The sequence below is a fragment of the Pan troglodytes genome, chromosome 8 (genome assembly GCF_028858775.2).
Source record: "Pan troglodytes isolate AG18354 chromosome 8, NHGRI_mPanTro3-v2.0_pri, whole genome shotgun sequence".
In the NCBI taxonomy this organism is placed as follows: Eukaryota; Metazoa; Chordata; class Mammalia; order Primates; family Hominidae; genus Pan; species Pan troglodytes.
Window position 1 is genome coordinate 79,260,304 of NC_072406.2, and position 21,114 is coordinate 79,281,417.

The window sequence follows — 21,114 nt, forward strand, 5'->3', positions numbered from 1 at the left end:
CAACAAAATACAAAATGTTTTGTATTTCTTTCCCAGACTTGTAGTGGTATTCTTAGTTGTTGAGATTATTCTACCAACATTTATTAAATACCTGTTTTGTGACAGTAGAGTATAAACATAGATAAGAAACCATCTTTGTTCCCAAGGAGTCCATGATATACTTTAAAGAACCACAGGAGATTGAAATTGGCAGAAACCCTGGAGATCACCAAATACCTCCATTAAAAAAAAAAAATTTATTCATTTTATTTTTGTTGGTTTTTTTGTTGTTGTTGTTTGTTGTTGTTGTTGTTGTTGTTGTTTTACAACCCCTTGTGTTGCGAGGGCTGACTTTCAATAGATCGCGGCGAGGGAACTGTTCTGCTACATAGGAAACCCCGACCCAGAAGCAGATAGTCTACGAATGGTTTAGCGCCAGGTTCCCCACGAACTTCCACTGCGTGACGGGCAAGGGGGCAGCTGCCTTTGCGGCCACACCCCGTTTCCCAGGACTAGGGGCACTCCGCACTGGACCCTAGTCCTGGCGCGGGATGGGGCGGCCCCCAGGCGGGGATGGCGGGGGACCGACATCCGAGACCAACCAAGACCCCCCTCTGTTTTTTTTAAAGAGGAGAAACCGAACTGGAGAAAGTTTCAATTATTACTCTATACCACATTGCTAGTTAGTGGCAGCTCCAGTGAAGCCTTCCTGACTGCTAACACAGTGACTTTTCCTTTAACCTGGTCCCCCAAATAATAAGCTGTAAAAAGATTTACTGGAAGAAAAATGCACAAGAACTTCTCGAGTAGGTCAGATTTCTTTTTTTCTCTCTTAAGTATAACCACATCATGTTTGATCCATTGAATTTCTGTAATGGTAGTGTATCATTACATAAAATAAAATTGAAAAAGAAATACAACAAATTTCAGACTGCCTTATGAAATACAATAGCTATGCTTAAATATTCACAGAGCTAATCCCAGAAAAGGCAGTCTGGACTCGGTTATCCACATAACTACCTCTACTATCCATTTCATATTAGAAGGTAGAATTATAACATAGTTAATGGGGTTTCAATTTAAAGACCCCGTGTCATCTTATTAGCCTATCATCTGCCCTATTTTCTCCTTAATTTACCTTATGTTTATACAATTCTTATCTCAGGGCCACGTTGCTACCATAAATCAAATATGCCAGGTTTCAAGTTTCAGCATATGAGCACAGATGTGAGCAAACAGCTTTTGATCACTCAGTTATCCCTACCAGAGTAACTGAAACAGGGATTCTCAACACATAGAACTTCTAATCCAGGCTGACCTCAATTAACTGCAAGCTAATAGACATTGCCACGATATCTTCCTAGAAGAACAAGGGGATTCCTGGAAAGAAAAGGAATCTATCCGTCTTTCATCCCACTGGTCAATACCTTTTTCTCAGCATCAATTATTGACATTTTATAATCTATGATCTTCACCACCGTAATAAGACTTCAGGAAAAAAAAATGTAATTTCAGCAGAAAAGATTGGAAGCATGGTACTAGGGATACTATACATTGGCATAGGAGAAGATAAATGTATTGACTGAGCATTTTGTTACCATTATCCTTCTCTCTAAAATCTAGTTCTGAATAAATAAAAGCAGGGACTCAGAGCCTGGCAGGATATCTTGCCCTGAATGCATGGCCCATAATCGAAGCTTTCAACAGGACTTTTTGGGTGAGTAGATAGGAATTAAGGGTCCAAAGAAAATTTGGGCACTGCCTTCCTTTTATATTGATGACTTAAAGAAGAAGAGGTACACTAGTGGGTAAAGAAGAAATAATTACCAATTGAGAAAGAGGGTACAGAGGGTAGAAAAGAAATAGTCTAATGTTTGCAATATGTTTGGAACATATATTCAGGGTCCAGGAGCACTGCCTGTATCTGATTCCTTGCTTCTGCTTATCCAGAGATGAGTTTAGACAGAGGACAATGAAGACAGTACTCAGACAGTACACTTATCTTCTCCCATCCCAATATATAGAATCTCTAGTACAGTGCTTCAATCCTTCCTGCTAAAATTGTTTTAACATTTTTTCTGGAGCCTTATGGGAGTGGTGGAGTCTCTAGATGTGTAAAATGCCAATAAAGAATGCTTATTGGGAAAGGTATTGACTAGTGAGATTAAAGACAAATATGCTCCTCTTCTTTCCAGACATTCCCTGTGCCCCTAGGAGGAGACTGTGTCTGTTAAATAATATTAACTCCAGAAGGAAAGATCAAAAACAAGAGAGAACAATGAAAGGATAGTGCTAAGTGTGAAAGAAAAACATTAAGGAAAGGAGTTGGAGGGAAAGTAAGAGTGTTACTGCATTATATTTAAACCAGCCTGTCACAAGGAGAAAAGAGGCAGAAACATGTGTGCTTCTTGTCTGACCACTTATCTACCAAATCCAGTTCTTCTACCTTTACCTTCATCGTTTCAGGCTCTCGTATAGGCAATAAATGGTGTCAAAGATTCAGCAAGTTGCTACTATATATTTATGAAATAAATTCACATATATTTATGAAATAAATACCCATCAGCTTTCACATACTAAAATAATTAGTGTAAAAGCTATTAAATTAAATTAAATTAAATTAAGATTTCATTTTCTAGCATTAACAGGTGGCTTTCCCCTTATTCCTTATTCCATGGTAACATACCCTTCTAAAAATAAAAGTTTCAAGCAGTTTTCCTGCTCTTAGTTCAATGTCATCCTAAAAACAAAAAAACAAAACAAAAGTGGCCCTAACACCTACTGGGTGTTAAAAGATAATCTTGGATTAGCAGATAAGCTTTCTGAAGTGGGAAAGTGAGATTGAGCAAGGGGAATATTAAATTGTCAAGAACAGTACCATGTGTTCTTTCTAAGAATGAAAAACTTAGAAATTTGCTATCAGAAGTGACCACCTCTCTAAATAGTCTAGAACAAAAAATAAAATAATTTATTTTGTAAAAAGAAACATCTTCCCTTCACGGTCTTCCTCCCTTTCCTACCTCTGTTCATCCCCTGCCATGTTCATGAGGTACAAACAAAAATAACAGTAGGATTAACCTGGAAGACCCTACTCATGAAAAATCATTTATATAAACGAGGAAGAAAATTCTGCCCACTTTCTAGCATATCAAGGAATATTGTTAAACGTATTTAAAAGCCAGTCTGTGATTTTGCATGGCTTTATTAATAATGTTCTTGAGAAAACAAAGCCAGTACATAGATAAATTCCTTACATGATGATCAACACCAAGGAAACCTCTTACTGTTCTCGGACCTAACATAAAGAATGATGATTTTCATTCACTGTGAGGTACAAAAGCAATAATATATGCAAAATAGGAATACAGGAAATATTGCACAGCTCACTAATATACTGCAAGTTACTAATGGGAAAAATATCAAAATACCTTAAGGACTATTATATACATTATCACAACACTCAAAGAATGAAAATCACTTATTCCTTTGAAAATTGGGATACTTTTTATTTTGAGAGCTGCAGAAAACCCTATGACGCACTACATAGCTCTCACAGTAAATTTCCAGGATCAAAGTTCAAAAACAGGTACATGATAAAATGAGCAAAGTGAGGTAGACAACAGAAAATGCCAAAATGACAATAACTGAAAATATTAATTTCCAAGTATTATATCTCATAACATAATAGTAACATGATGTCTCACCATTCCCAGCTCATCACATGTTCTAAAGCTGTTCTCCTCCTTTTTATAAAACTTTATTATCCTGCTGAAGTTTCACTCATACAACTAGTCATTCCTTAATTTTATACTTAGTTATTCCTTAGTTATTCTTAGTTATTCCTTAATTTTATTTTCTTTTAACATAGCTATTTTATAGCAAAAATTTATGATGATAACTGGTTTTTTTTTTGTACTCTTCTTATCTTAAAAACACCAGTCAGAAAAAAATGACATTTATAACTTGTGTTATAACTTGTGCAAAATCAGTAATTATTCCATGCAGGATAATGTTAGTATACTAAGTGAGACAGCATCATTTAGAGGAAAAGAGGACAAGAAAAGGTGATGATGGTAGAAACAGGAGGCAGGGTCAGTTATTTCCATATTGATCATGTAGACCATGCCTGATAAGGTAAGAGGTCTATTATTAATCAACCAATTCAACCAATGATGAAGGCTCAACAGAACCCCAATGTCAGGGAAAAAGCATTAAATTTCAAATCCCATTATCCAATAAGCAGTTATTTATGAACTACATACAAAATGTAAACTGAATTTCTAAGCCACATACAACTATCAGTATAATTATTCTATAATCTAAATATATCCTTGACTCTAAGAATATACATATTTCCTACTACAAAAATTTACTCACCCAGTTTACTGATAATTAATTCCACCAAGGTTGAGATGATAAAACTTCAAGGGTTTATTTCACAAGGTTGCTTTGTGTTTAACTTGAACAAAAAAGGGAAAATAAACAACAAAACTAAAACAACCATTGAACCAACAGACCTGAATTTTCAGGGGTAGAATTTTAGGAAGAAAACAGTCCCTGACAAGTACAAATTCTCTACATAGAAAACTGCCTATTCGGCCTCAGTCTATACACAAAAATTACTACTGCACAGATTCTGTGTAGTAGCACAAATAGAACAAAGGTCAAAGATTAAATGTAGGTATGTGCATGTGTTTTATATATATTACAAATATAGTAATATATACACACACATTTTGTATTAGCGTATGTTATTCTAAGCATTAGTCTTAGCATATGCTGTGTTTCACATTTAGAAATCCCTAAATGTGTTCAGAACTAAGGGATGTATTATTCATAACTTATCTTTAAATTTATTATTTAATGCAGTATCCATTTGTAAGTTAGTAGATGCTGATCTCACCAATTCATTGACTGTGGCTAGGCATGCACAAATTTCACATAAAGATATAAAACTAATATACATTTCCTTCCTCTGATTTCCATTGCCCGGATTTCTTGCACTAAACTTTTATGCTGTGTTGCACATAGTGCATGCAAAATGCATGTAGAACATGCCCTGAAGAATCTGCAATGCAGATAAGAGGAAAGCATTATTCTTAATTTGCATATCACACCACACACAGTAACTGATTTGTCAAATATCAAACAATTTACATATTCTAGGCCTCCTGCTCTCCCTTTCTTGAGCGTTCGGTCTACTTTTTCTTTTTGCAACTGAATTTTATAGAGAGGAAAATATATCTTTAGCTAAGCTGATGTAATTTGAAAATATAAGTATTAGATTTCTCCAAATGACTTAAGAATATTAGAAAAGAAAAAAAAAGTACCCATTCAGCTTAGATTGCAGAACAGACAGGGAGCTTAAACAGCAGGCTCTGACTGAAAATTAAATTTAAGCTTCCAGTTACTGCAGCAAAACCTAAGACCACCTTCCCTCTGTAGCTCGAGTGGGAGACATTGTTCTGCTGTCTCTCTAGGCTCTTTGGTACGCTGAGGCTGATGTGATTGCCCAGACTCGTGTCCTGCATGGAATTTAAACTACTTTTGTAACAGCAAAAGGAATTTACTGACTTCCTCTCAGATTGAAAGCAGAAATGACCACTCGCATCAAATTATTTACTTCGATTTGTAGCTTATTTAAAATGAGGTAGGTTGTGATTGATGTTGATTTTTATTCAATGGCTCATCTATTCTGATATTTCAGTTTCTTAAAGTATTTATGCAAAGTTTTGTTTGGATTACTTACATACATAGCACAAATTATTCTTTATTTGCCATGGTGACAGCACAAATCACATTATTTGCAGAGGTTGGGGAGTCCCACAAATCAGCCCCCACAACAACAAATATTTATTTATTGAACTCTTGGAACAGTTACAAAGAAATATAAGACACAGTTTCTGTTTTCAAGAACCTTACAATATGGGAAGATAAAATATTTACAGATACAAATTAACCAATAAAATAAAGACAGAGATACAAGCAATGCCACAAAGCCAAAATCATAGTAGAGATTCTGCCCTGGCAGGAATGAGATCTCATTACCTGGGTGAATTATTATTCCTCTAGTTCTCAGTCTGTCTCTGAAAAATGAAGACCTGAACTAAATTTTCTCCCAATTCAACAGCCTTAAAATTTAATATGAATTCTCTTACACCTAACCTTAAATGCCTTCACAATTGTACTCTATGTCTTATCTATGGAAAGGGAAGTTAGTAGCCACCAAAAGATATTTCAATTGATCTATTTTCCCTTGGACATTTTAACAGCTAATAAGCCAAGAAATGCTATCCAATTTCCTTACACATCTTTTTTTTTTTTTTTTTTTTTTTTTTTTTTTTTGTGACGGAGTCTCACCCTGTCACCGAGGCTGGAGTGCAGTGGTGCAATCTCAGCTCACTGCAACCTCCGCCTTCCAGGTTCAAGCGATTCTCCTGCCTCGATCAGGAGATGGTCTCGATCTTTTGACCTCATGACCTGAGATGGTCTTGATATTTTGACCTCATGATCTGTCCACCTCAGCCTCCCAAAGTGTTGGGATTACAGGCGTGAGCCACTGCACTCGGCCCACACATCTTTATACAAGAGGAGTGAAGTTATACACATTGTAGTCTATCCTACAATTTTTTTTTTTTTGAGATGAAGTCTCACTCTCTCTCCCAGGCTGGAGTGCAGTGGCACCATCTCGGCTCACTGCAACCTCTGCCTCAGGGGTTCAAGTGATTCTCCTGCCTCAGCCACCCAAATAGCTGGGACTACAGGCATGCCCCACTACAGCCAGCTAATTTTTGTAGTTTTAGTAGAGATGCAGTTTCACCATGTTGGCCAGGCTGGTCTCAAACTCCTGACCTCAGGTGACCCACCCACCTCAGCCTCCCAAAGTGCTGGGATTACAGGCGTGAGCCACCACGCCTGGCCTAACCTACACATTTTTAAATGGGATTTTGTTTGGAGGGGTTGTTGAGAGTCTATTTTTCAGATAAAGAAACCAGCTTACCTAGTTACAAGCATTGAGATTTCTTTCCCTGCTAGGTCCTCTACCTTATCTGTGGTACCAGCCAAAAAGTCAATTATTTTTAACTCCGAGAAAATTCTGACTGCAAAGCACTGCCTCTTCCTACTCAGTACAGATGATCAAGGTGGGATAACACAGAAGAATCTTCACACCCACTCATCACTCTCTCTCTCTCTCTCATTAAAAGCACTAAGCGGCCAATGCCTTACTGTCTATTCCATGGGCTTCACTAGGCTGTCCCCTCTTAGGCCTAGAACGAAATGGGCTTCACAAATAGAAATTATTCTAATCCAAATAATATTTCCCCAAGTCTCACAGTGCAAAACACCACAGCAGAGAGCACATGGTGATCAAGAAAGACAGCATTATCATAAATATTTGTATTTCTTATGCTAACAGATCCCATTCTTCCAGTCTGTGGCATTGTCCCAAACTGCCCTATCAAAGGTTCTAAAATATGCTTAGGGCATCTCTATTAAGAGGATGAGGAGAAAGGAGGAGGGAGAAGATGCTAACAACTAAATGGTAAGTTTTTACATAATGGTACATCCTGCCAGCCAACAAGTTTTACTACAAAAACAAACAAACAAACAAACAAAGTTTACAAATCCTTTCTCTTTTTTTAAGTTTTATTGATTCTTCTGAATGAAAACAAAAAACAAAAAATAAATGTTTATATTAGTCCTAAATGTAAGTTTTGTAAATTCTAAATGTAATACAGCTGAAGCAATAATAGTACTCATTTGGCTCACCTAAAGTGCCAAACCATTTACCTCAAAGTATGTTCATTGTACTTACACTGACTATGTGTTTCAGTTGTAAAGAAAAATAACATTAAAGAGCAGGTATAGAAATTTAGTCTATAACACATACAAAAGCTAGAGCTATACCATCCCCTAAAACATGAAGAACTTTGTAATACTGCTTTGTAATGGTAATATAATTACTTTATCATAGTATTCTGTTTTCTGGGAACCAATCATCTTTTAGAATATTAAGGTTTGGTCAACCTTCACACAATTAACTTTAGTACAAGCATGAGAAAATAAGGCTACCTACACACTAGGATGCAGTGTTTTCCAAATATGCTAATCTTAAAACACTATACAAATACAAATACAAATTTGCAGGACATTACTGGAAAAATCTGATTCCATTGATCTGAGGTGAGATAGAAGAAGTTGGAATTTTTTAAGAGTATCTCTAGTAATTCTTATTTTCTGGCAGACTTGCAGAACATTTTTATAATGTACTCAAAACCAAATACTAAGAATTTTAGATTATATTTGCCAGGCTGCCCATCAGTCAGTATCTATATGCATATCATTTGAAGAAGCTTGAAATAGAGTTAGCATTAAAAATAGTTCCTCCATTATCTATCACACAAACAGCATAAATTCTTTTGTTTTCATCTGAAGCACTTTTTGCTCTTTGAGGATCCTTTTCTAAACTGTAAATTTCCTGGAAATGCTACCAGTCAATATCTTTGAGGAACCAAATAATAGTCCTTGAAGAGCAAAAACAAATGGAAAAATAAATGGTGGTAAGCAATGGAGAAAAGGAGTATGAAATGAATTCTGCTAAAGGAATTGCAAGATGGAATTGACTCATTTTCCCATTGAGATTAATCTTTTGAAGCCAAAACAAAATCCGAGGACCACAGATGTAAATGAGCATGACTTGTATATCTATGACTTGTGCTAGAAAGGGCTATATTGTCATGATTACCTCCCAAATGGTCAATGAGACTCTGGCTAACCTTCCCTAATGACCTTATGTCATCCATATATCTTAGGAAAAGTAACTCCCTCCCCTACACGATATCTCTAAAAGAGCCCACTGACCAGTTTCCTTAATTCTGTCCATCTTTGCAGATTACAGACACTTAGTATTTACCGTTTCAACAGTAAGCAGCTTAGTATCCATGGCTCCTTTATAATTCCATATATTCACATAAGAAGGCAATGATAATTCAGGAGGTACTTCAAGATCAGTCAGTGCCTCCTGGTTATTAAAAAAAACTTTATAAATAAAAAGGCTGTACCCCAATAATATAAATTTGTCAACAATGTGGAGATATAAAAATTTACCCCAGAACATCAGGAAGAAACATGTAGAATAAAAGTACTGAAATGTAACAAAAGCAGAGATGTGACCTATAGGTTCCTTTAAGGGTAAGCTTTTGTGTCACACAAAGCTAAGTGACCAATGAGGACAGAAGGATCACACCATTGATCCACCAAGTCAATCTGAGCTTCTTCAATCTCTGGCCTAATGCTTCATTATAGCATGAAGTTCCCCCAAAATACACTAATATGGGTTCAACAATGGCGACTTTTTAAAGTAAATGCTTGGCTATTAATGCCTTATTGGTTCCCTAATAGAAAAGGGCAATGCTCATATGATTCCTTTCTTACCACTCTTCCTTCCAGGTTCAATATGATGCAGTATTTCCAATGGCGGGAGACAGAAACAATGTCACAAAGTGGGAGAGGCACTAAGAATGAGATCTGGCACCACTTACTCTTGTTTCTATACAATCGAAGTACAACACTTCTCAATTTTCTAGGTGTCTTTGGGGAGAGATCTTATCTCTCTTAATGGTACCAACTCAGTAACCCAAACTGTTCACCAATACTTCTTTTAAGTAGTTGTGAGGTAGGGAGTCTAACACTTCCCAAGAGATCCTGTTAGTACATTATAGCAACTATAGGGAATGTTTTACAAATGACTGTCATTATAATGTTAAATCTAACATATATGCCAACCCCCTTAGTTTATACAATAACTTTCCTCCAAAAATCTTAATTAAAAATAAAATATAGCTGACTTCGTTATAAAGAGACTCATTAACCAGGACATTGCAGTTTTTATTTTATCAAATAGAAATAGTGAAAATGAAAGATGACATATTTTAGAGTCAGCACATCCTGGGTCCAAATTCCACCTCTACTGCTTCCTACCTACGCATCTTTGAGACAGCTGCATACGCTCTTTGCATCTCAACTTTCCACATAAAATGTGGCACCCCACATGGAACATAAGTTTGTTTTTTATCCCTTCCATAGGTGTCACCATTAGTACAAGTATTAAAACTTCTCATAATTTCCCATTGAGTTTTCATATTATTGGAACAAACTCATTAAGCAAAGATTTTATGAGGCTAGAGTAAAAAGAGAGCAGTCAAACTATAGACACAGAAAGCAGTCATGGACAGAGATTCACAACAGAACTTTACACAGTTCCTGCTCCAAAGGGATAATTAACAAAGCAAATAGGTAGGTGTTGTTTTAACCAAACAGACTAAGATAATGAAAAAGGAAAACTGCAGCTCTGGAAAGGAGACAATGCCATTTGCAGGCTAGAAAGTTATGGAAAATTTTCTAAGCAATAAAAACTTAACATGACCCAAAATATAATCAATACAATATTTTGAAGGCAGACAATGCTTCAGAAAAGATGAATAGGATATCACTTACCATGGGCTTTGTTCTTTGTAAGAATTTCCTGGTATTTTTGTGGGTGTAAGGCTTGGGAATTTCAGACCTCAGAGCTAACAGTGGGCAGAGGATAAAAGATGTACCTCAAAGGTTCTTAAAAGCCATAAGGATATCAGGGGTGTCTTAAATTTCCCCAACAACCTCCATATCCCTAATGATAAATTGCCACTGTAAATGGCTGTTGTATAATCCATCATGAATATAGATTTAGTTATTGACTGGGAATTCTGGTCAAGGAGGAATATTTTCAGGTTTTATTTACACTGATGATAATGTGTTTCCTCATGAGCATAATACTGTACTCTTGCCTCACCTCTTATGTTCTTTTGCCACATGTAATATATGTATATTATATTGTTGAGGTGGAGATGAAGAATGCTTGTAAAGTATTGGAAAGAACAATGTCACATTTTTATGTCCTCTGAGAAAATAAAAGGGTAGTCTACCTACAGCCTGAAATACATACTATCTCCCATTCATGGAATTTATATCACATAAGAGTTGATTAACTGAGCTTTAATAAAATATGGTTGGTATACAAGTTCTAATTCAAGAACTGGAGTGCCTGTGGACCCACTAGGATGTGTTTAAGGAAAATATGTTTGGGAATTCCTTTGGTTTGGGTGAGGCAATATTTCTCTGGCTTGTAGTTACTTCTATGCATAATTGGTCATTGTTAGTCTTCCCAATGTAGGACTGGATTACAGGAATGCTTGTACTACCCATTTTTGCATCTAATTTTATGTTCACAATTTTGCATTATTTTTCTTCATGAAGGTCTCTCAAATTGTATAAGCTTCAGGCTTGTGAAACCAAGATCCACTCCTGATCTGTATCTGTAAACACTGTACTTCTTAAGCATCAAAGGACAGGTTTGAATAGCATCAAAGGACACTCACAAACTTTCTAAAATATCCACATTCCTAAGGATAACAATAAGGGCATTCCAAATTAAGTGGCGACAGAAAAATAAACACAAACCCAACAGTCCTCCACCCACAAAATTACATTATACAGTAACTTTCAATCACTATGATCTCAAGAGCTATAATTAAAATAGCAAGTTCAAATACTTTATATGACAACTATGATATGAATAAATCTGCTAGAGCAGGATGAAACAAAAGACAAAGTGTGTCATTTACTTGTATAACCTGCATCACCTCAGGAAGGTGCATATGAGGTTACATCAATATCAAGTGAGAGAGCAAGGATTATGTGGTGGCCTGAGTGAATTTGCTCATGCTCCTGGGTGCAAAAGAGTGGGAACTGACTGAGACTGATTATCTTTATTCCTTCTTGACAGCTTAATTAAGTTCTCTAATTAGTCACAGTCACTAAGCACTACATTAGCAATTCTGCCTCCTCTTGGATTGGCTTCTTCTCTAGTCTAATTGGTTAGAAAAGTTAGCTGATCTAAAACATTGTCTTTCAATTTCGGGAAATCTTCTTTTTCACTTTTATTGAGATATAATTGACAAATAGAAAGAGTTTATATTCAAGGCATACAATGTGATGTTTTGATATACATATAAATTGTGAAATGATTGCCACAATCAATTAATATATCTATTATGTCACATACTGTGTGTGTGTGCTGAGAATACTTAGGTTCCACTTTCTTAGCATATGTCAAGTATACTCTAAGTTATTATTAACTATAGTCACCATGCTGTGCATGGTCTTCAGAGCTTATTCATAACTACTAGTTTGTACCCCTTGACCAACATCTCTCCATTTCTCTCACTCTGGGACCCCTGCTACCTACCCTTCTACTCTCTGCTTCTGTGTATTCAATTTCTTAGATTGCACATATAAGTGGGACCATGCAGTAGTTCTCTTTCTGTGTCTGGCTTATTTCACTTAGTATAATGTCTTCTAGGTTTATCCACGTTGTCTCAAATGACAGGATATACTTCTTTTTTAAGAATGAGAATACTGACCCAGCAACACGAGGTTGGTTTACTTCAAGAAGCACCCTCAGGAAAGTTGTAAGTTTGCTGAACTGGGTCCTCAGCCCTGTCCTGATCACCATTTTACCACCACCACCACGATGAGCTTCTTCTTCACTCTCTCTCCCACTCTCACTATTCTCTCAGCTATTCATCCTTTCACACTGTCTCAGTCTCTTTTGCCATCCCTTGAGGAAAACACCACCAAAGATTGAAGCCAAAATATGAGAGTTCATACTCTACCCCACAAATCAGTTCTTACAAAGAAGACTTCAAAGAAGGTAATGCTCTCAAGGATATCACTTTGCAGAAGTGATTTCCTATAATTCCAGAATGATAGGCAATCAGCAGGAAAGATAAGTGATTGCGCAAAGTTCCCCATATCATAGACACACCTAGAAAAGTACAGTGTCCCCAAGACCTGTCATGTCTTTCAACTAATCTTTTATTGCATGCTGGTGTCTCTTCACTATTATATCCAATGCAGTAATATATTTTATACCTCGAATTACAGTTCCAATAATCTTAGGAAATTATTTTGTGATCACATTTCTAATCACAGCATCTCATGAAACACCCCCAACCACTACACTGCAACAACTTACAAAAGTATACTGGGATTATGCAGATACCATATTTGGTCTTAGTCTATCACATCATTCTTACTAGAGAACTTTGTTCTAGGCTTTTGTCAGATATCATATTTTTTTCTTTATGTATTACATTGGTTTCAAGAGAAATTTTATAATTCTTATTCTTTTTTAAAGTCCACCACAGGTACAATTTCTGGCTGTAAATCACTACTTTAAAACAACAGCAGTAAATTAGCAGTAAACAACATTTGAAGTAAATTACAGCATTTTGAAAGAAATATCTTTGGCGCTTTCTCCACTATATTCAGAACTGAGTGACTGGCCCATGAACTATATCCCTCCTCACAAGATATCATTCACATCCTCCATTGCCCTGCAAGGCCCCTTTTTTTTCTGTGCGCAGAAGCCCAGAGAGCACTTTCTACAAGTTTAGGGAACATGCTGATGTAGAAACATGAAGGATAACCACAGTATACAAGTAGCGCAAGCTATTTCTCTTTTTGCAAGGGTTACCTGTTGTGTATCTAAGGAATCGTGACTAGACTTGTAATGTCTGCATCACAGAGCATCTACAAACCAGAAAATCTGAGTTCTAGGCTGTTTTCTAATGATTCTTAGACACATATCAATTTCTAAGATCGTAAAATGAAGATACTTAGTACGACTAGGCCTGCCTATCTTCTAGGCAGGCGTCAAGGACATTGTAAGGCATAAATCACCAAAAAAAGGCAAGAAATTATTTTTATCATGACTAAAAATTTTGTTTTCCCTCCTTTAGTCTTTAAATTCTGCTAATGCAGCCTTCTAAGAAGGACATTTCTCACAAAGGATTGATAAATATCTGCACACACAAATGAGTCCACTTAGTCTTGAGAATCTAATCCTTTAGTCATAATTATCTTGGTCTCCATGCAGTCTAATTTCAGAGTTCTAGTAACAAGGTAACATAACATCCACTTTCTAAATGCCCTCAAGTTGGTCACATTACAAGATTAATGAGCCAGATCACCATTTTCCAAAAATAAATACATAGAACCTTGATTTGAATTAGCTAAATGAATTGACATCATGTTAGTGATGTCAAAAATGGTAGAGACTTCTATTTCAGCAGAGAAAAAGCAAAATAATATTTTAAGACCAATGAGGTTTAAGAAAATGAGGAGTAAATAAAGAATTGAAAACTATTAATTAATTGCAAAAACTGGAGGGGTATTTGGGCACAGACAGATTGTAAGAGACACTCTATGGCAAGAATGAATTTAGGTCGAAGGTAATATGAAATTTAGCCATAGAAAATTTTTAATAAGGATGATATGTCGTCAAAGTATATTTGGTGCCATTTGGAAAATGACTGAGTCTTAAAGGATTTTTAAATGATTTCCTTTTTTTAAAGTTGCCATAGTCAGTTTGTTCTGATCTTGAGAAAGTAAATCTGTCTTCTGATGGTCAAGTGATGGTTTCCCTGAACATCCAAACTTGGTCTTCATGAATAAGGAATCAGAATGGAGAAAAATCTGAAAATGCATAATGAACTTTTCAGTTTAGCTATGTTAATCTGTCTCAAAATTAGGAGTCCATGACTTTTCTTTATACTAATGTATATTTGCATATATAATAGCATGTATGTCTTTATTTTGCTATTAAGTCATTTTGCAATGAAGATATGTAAATATTTTAGGTGCCATAGGGACACCAAAAAATAGAAGACACTGTTTCTGTTTCTAAGATTCTACAAATATGTTGAGGGAGATAAAATTAGCACTAATAAGAATGGCTTTTTTAGGTGAGGCACAATGATAAAAATGTCTTTTTTAGGCCAGGCACAATGACTCACACCTGTAATCCCAGCACTTTGGGATGCCAGGGCGGGTGGATCACTTGAGCCTAGGATTTCGAGACCAGCCTGGGCAACATGGCGAAACCCCATCTCCACAAAAAAATACATAAAATTAGCTGGGTGTGATGACACGCGCCTGTAGTCTCAGCTACTTGGGAGGCTGAGATGGGAGGATTAATTGGGCCTGGGAGGTAGAGGCTGCAGTGAGCCGAGATTGTGCCACTGTACTCCAGCCTGGTGACAGAGACCTTGTCTCAAAGAAAAGTCTTTTTAAAAAAATTCTTTAAATGTATACAATTAATTGCCAAGTGACTAAACAGAAGACAAGCTATAGTATATGAAAGTATGTTCTAGTATTGAAGCACTTTCATGAAATTTTAATTTATACTCAAGTACATAAAAGTAAATATTTCCAATTGTGGCAGAAATAGCCATGCTCATCAAATATTCCAGTTAGTTTTCTAAACATCCCAGTAACTTTGCAGTTAGGCAGCACCAGATAACACATTCTAGTTCATGGGCACTAGTGGAAAGGATTTGTGTCACTTCTGGGTTAAGGTAGCAAAAATCTCATGTGCTGTTGGCAGTTTCTCTTTCTTTACCATGGGTTCCTGTCTCTCTCTCTCTCTCTTCTTCTACCATGGCCAGTGAGGAGTCTAGGCATCATTCCAGATGATGTAGCTAGAAAACTGTGGTGCCTCTGTCAGCCTAGGTTCCTGAGTGACTATGGTCCTTAAAACTAGGTGTGTCTCCCACTACAAATGGTTGTGTACATATATGACATGAAAAAGAAATACATTTTTGTTTTATTAAGCTATGACTTTAACTAGTTTTTTTAAATTGTTTTTGACAGTGCAGCATAGACTAGCCTATCTTGACTGGTAGAACAAACTAAAGCTGTGTGAATGAAGAAAAAGGCATCCAGAAGTGACCTGTCAAAATAACCTCAAAGAGTCATGGGAACCTTCCTTAGTGACTCAATGAAATTTTATTTTAATACACTTGAAATAAAAATTCATTAATTCTATTCAATCAATAAAAAAAACTAAGGCTAAAAATTAACGGTTTGGGGAATAGCAGAATAGTGAAAAATAACAGAGCTTTGAGAGAGTTATCACCTTGCTTCCTCTATCATACCTGGCATATTAATAACTACCAAGACTCAGAGAAGCTGAACTGAATGAAAGCATTTTACCTTTAGTCTCCCCAAGTATTAGCTTATTGTCCTTCCTTTGCCTCCCTAAGAAGTTACATCAGGTGCATATTGCTACACCAATATGTCAACTACATGATGACAGCACTATTTACAAAATAGAAACGTTTGGTTCATCAGCAAAGTAATTTTTAGATGTGATATCAGAGTTCCTTTATTGTTAACTCCCCCTGTCCTGGGTTTTTATTTTTCTCTCTCCTGCTTCTCTCCATACCATTTGGCTCTTCTTATCTCTGTTCTGCATCTTTAGCTGGGGTGGAGGCTGCACTTCCCTTGTCCCTTAACATGCATATCAAAAAATGAATATAAGGGCCAATAGGAAGGCTACCTGTGAATTGTAGCAATGTTTTAGCAGAAGAGAAAGGATGTTCCACAGAAGTGATTCCTTTTACCTGTCCTCACATCTGGTCAACATAAAAGGGATGATGAAAGAGAAATGATATTTCAGCAGTCGTGTGCATATTCTAATATGTATCTTTGTTTCTAAATAGTTGATGCATTCTAGCTTAATCCTTAATAAGAAAGGACAGCTTCATTACAAAACAAATTCCTCATTGGCAGATAAGCAGATGAGAGGGAGAATATTTAACATTACTGATAAAGAATCAAGTTATGTTCTAGATTCATGCAGAGTTTTATAGAATTGGTGCAAAGTATTAGAACATTTATAAGAAAGCTTATTTACTGTAAAAAAAATCAATCTTAGGAAATAGCCACCCACACATTTTTCAACCTACTTCCCCAAAACCAGAGTATAACCCTTAGAAAGAACATTGAAGAACTGATAGGAAGGGGAGGTAATAATATCTTTAAGAACTCACTAATATGAACCACTTTATATATATATACATTATCTCTTAGGATCATATAACAAAGTTTGAGGCAGGTGGATGATATTTGTATCCCCATTTTATAGATAAGAACGTTAAAACCCAGAGAGAGTAAATTGTTTAAAGTCACTCAACTACTAAACCTTACTCAGTGTGATCAAAAGCCCATATTCTTTACTGTAACTTATAGCATATAAGCTCCTATAAGGAAAATCACTTACTAAAAATGTCTTCTCTTCTGTACATGCCAGCAGTGCTATTCCTCAAAGCAATAATCTGCATAGGTTTAAAATTAGTGGTGCTAAATGTCAGCGATGACTCATGCTTTAGCATTATCTCTTAAGTATGCAGGTGATAAACTTTAAAAATTAAGTACATTCATTGTATTTCAATATTTCTCTAGCCATTCTTTTTGGTTGAAAGTGTGTGTGTGTCTGTGTGTCTGCGTGTAGATATGGGGCATTAAGGCAGGCAAACTTAGAACACAAAATATAAAAATTGGGTGGGGAAACATCTGGATGACCTCAATATTTACCTAACATTCTTCTTTGCAAATGTTCTGAATTGTCTCATCAATTCTGCATCATCTCTGCCCCTTTATACACTTTTCCCTGCATTGCCTGGAAGCTACACTCCCAGAATTTCTTACCAGCATGGTTCCAAATTTGATTCTGCTAATGAGGTACACTTGCAAAAGATTTGGAAGGCAGATGAGAAAGAAAAATTAATTTTCCTCCAACAACAGCTGGAAGGCAGGTGTCAGACCTGAAGTTTGTGTGGGCTTCTGAAAATCACCAACTTCAGTGCCCAGGTAGCCAAGATCAGCAGCAATTTCCTGCAGTTTTTTTAGCTCTCTCATATGCTAAGAGTTAATCGTTTTGTTTTTTTTTTCTGATCGTTGTCTTTTAGGCTTTCCAGTGCTATGTAAGCACCTAATTTCCTAAAGTTAATTACTTCTGACTTGAAATATTAAGTGTGGTTTCTATTTTCCTAACCAAACCCTGACCGATGCAGTATGTCCAATAAGAACTCATTATCAGACTACCAGGAAAACATATTTTAACACAGGCTTACAAGAAAAACAGTTACCAAGTATGGATGCTCAAGACAGCCTTAAAGCAATGCCTAGTAAGAAGTGCTTTATAATAACTCTGATGCAAGATCACATGTCCAATTTTTAAAAGACGTATTAGTTCACATTTGTTGCATTAAATGATTTTGGGGAACAACATAGCCTGAGATAGGACAAAACTGAGAATCAAACTAGATAAAGCTGAATGTGATAAAAATGTATGCCTTTAAAAAGTTAGGGGTCTCAATCAGGAGTTAAATTCATTAAAGAAAAGGTTATGAGTACTCCAAGTTCCAACAGTGAGGCAGGGTCAAGAGTTCACTCCAGCTGGCACGAACAGGCAGGTAATAGAGGACCTACCAGGTTTAAACGGGGAGGTTATCACTGTCAGATATGAAGTGGCTCCAATGAAAGGTTGGGACCAGTGAATATCTGCCTTAGTTTTAGATAATGCATATGACATGGCTTTACCCACTGACCAGTGCTCTTTCGAGAATAAATACTTAGACACCTAATATGTATGAAGTCACACAGATAATTGGCATGAGCCAAATGAGGGTTACTTGTACTCTATATAAACTCTTACATACTCTCTTGTCAGTAGAAATTTCTATTGAGAGGTGGCTTGGAGAAGATCTCTAAGTTGTTGAATCCCACAAAGACTTTAAAAAGGTAGAAAATTCTAAAAGGATGATGCTAGCAATCAATCAAATACTCTGGCCTCCTCTAGAAGGAAACTGATTTGATATGTTTATGGGTGCATTTACCTTCTGCACACACACTCGTCAGCTAATCAACACAACAAAAGTAACACAGTCAGTTGGATGGAATTTTAGAGTCATCTCCCTCTATGCAAGTGTGCTTTGGCAAAATCAGGTACAATATACCTGACGCTTCAGCTTTTCACTTAATAGTGCACTTATTTCTAGTTAGCCCTTGAGTCATCTTCCCAGATGTGTTAGCCTATCAACTTGTTTTTTTCATGAATATGATAACTACTTATCTTTCATCTTACATCATTAGAATATCTGAATTGTTAAAATTCCACATATTTCAATATGATGGTGTCCTGTAATCTCTGAAGTCTTGGGTTACTGAGTCTGCTGTGTGTCTGAAGCTACACTATGTATTAGCATTCTTGTTAGGTTTAATTTCATTTTCTACAATGATCCATCCCTTGAAGCTCCACAAAAAATATGCAGAGCATATTTATTGCTAGTACTAGTGTAACTGAAATTACCAAAATCTATAGAATTTTCATAAATTTATGTATTTTAGAATAAATTATTATAAAAAGAATTAAAGGATGTTTAAGTTCACAATAAATTTTACATCATCTATAGACACTGAATTATTAGTCAGCAAGCTTTCTCTATAACATTTATAATTAGAACCAAATAATTTTGACTTTTCCCCTTAGTCATCATTTGTGTTTTAATTTCTGTCCATGTCAATAAGGTTATTCACAGAAGGCAAAGAAAAAATATTTTTTAAGGGTTTGTTTTGCTAAGTTACATGGGGAGTCAGAAATTCAGTTAAGATGAACTGTGTGAGGTATTAATTGAAATTTAAGTGTATAATATTCTTGAGTTAGGTATGGAAGATGACAGTAATTTCAATCTCACTTTTACTTCACATACATTAGATGTGGTAACTTCTTTTCAGTCAGAGGGACAGATGAATTCTCTAGGAAATTTATATGTACGTATTTGCAGGTACCTTTAAGCTAGTTCTGAGGAGAAAAAAGTTATATGAGGCAAGAAGAACTTTCAATAAAGAAAATGCATGTAACTGCCCAGACCCTCCTTGGAGTTATAAAAGAGCCATATAATTTCCACAGCTTCCATATGCCACCAACACTTATGGTCCTACATAGCAAGTCCCATAAAGCCTCAGTAGACATGTGACATCCCGAAAACAGAGCAATGCCCATGATCCTATGACATGAGGTAAGAAATTCAAGGCACCATGGTTCCCTCTGACACCTGATAAACTGTATGTATTTATTTTTTCCTAGAAAAAAAGGGTATTTGACACATATCGGGAGACACAGTTTCAAATCCCACGTTGACCATACACATGCTCTATGGCCTTGGGCAACTCCTTTGAGTCTCTGTTTCATCATTTAAAAACCAAGGTTAATAATTCCTATCTTCACAGAGTTGTGATAACAATAAAAAGATATTATGAAAATGAGGAGGCTTTATAATTAATAAAGGTATAAGGGCATTGATTATTTTCTCAACCCTTTACATAAATTAGTAGATTATTCTAATCTTGTGACAGAGAAAATAAAATAAATATTGAAAAGTATTATGACAGAAACTAGCTAGCTTCCCACCACATCTGTTCCATCTTCTTCCTGGGCCCACAGGAAGTATAAGCTTCCCACTCTCCTTTACAGTTAGAAATGGCAATATGACTGCATTCTAACATGAAGGAAGTGGTGGGATATTTCCAGTCTTAGCCAATAAAATTCTCCAGTGCCTGGTCCTCCATGCCCTTTCCCCAAGCATGAGCCACGGGAAGAGAACTCCAAGGTCCTAGATAAAAAACTAAGCCACACGATAAAGGAGGCATATATGTGAATGACCAAATGGAAAGCCTCTTACTGACCAGGAACACCAGTTTTGAATTTCACATGTGCAAGTTATGCTAAACCAGTGAGATTTTGGGGTTTGTCTTTGACATAATTCAGTAGGACCTCAACTAAAAGAGGGATATAGACAAGTTAAGTGTGAAAAGGAAATACCACCCTCAAGCAGGCTGCCATTCAAAAAAAAAATATGCCACCAAGTATACAGATGTCAACTATGATTGTCATATTTTGACAAAATATTATTAGAAATAATAATTGCTCATTTTAGAGAACTGATGATCTATGAGGTTATTTAGGGTCTGTGTGAAACTTTTAGTTCTCTCAATCATCTGGGGATCACGAGGGAGCTGAGATGAGATCTAACTTTCTCAATACCATCACCAGTGCTCGTTTCCCTATAGCACACTGCTGTGCCCGCTGAAGTCACTTGCTTTTTTTTTTTTTTTTTTTTTTTTGAGACAGTCTTGCTCCGTCGCCCAGGCTAGAGTGCAGTGGCACCATCTCAGCTCACTGCAACCTCC

At 36.2% G+C, this 21,114-nt stretch overlaps 2 protein-coding genes and 1 long non-coding RNA gene across 9 annotated transcripts in view; 2 read left to right on the forward strand and 1 right to left on the reverse strand.

Annotated features, from left to right (window-relative positions):
• CTNNA3 (catenin alpha 3) overlaps positions 1-21,114 on the reverse strand; it is a 1,849,205-nt gene that overhangs the window by 1,131,519 nt on the left and 696,572 nt on the right. The window lies entirely within an intron of this gene.
• LRRTM3 (leucine rich repeat transmembrane neuronal 3) overlaps positions 1-21,114 on the forward strand; it is a 173,413-nt gene that overhangs the window by 119,371 nt on the left and 32,928 nt on the right. The window lies entirely within an intron of this gene.
• On the forward strand, positions 5,460-9,842 carry LOC134807061 (uncharacterized). Its single transcript, XR_010146616.1, has 3 exons — positions 5,460-5,629; positions 7,397-7,522; positions 9,430-9,842. It is a non-coding gene; the product is annotated as an uncharacterized LOC134807061 (long non-coding RNA).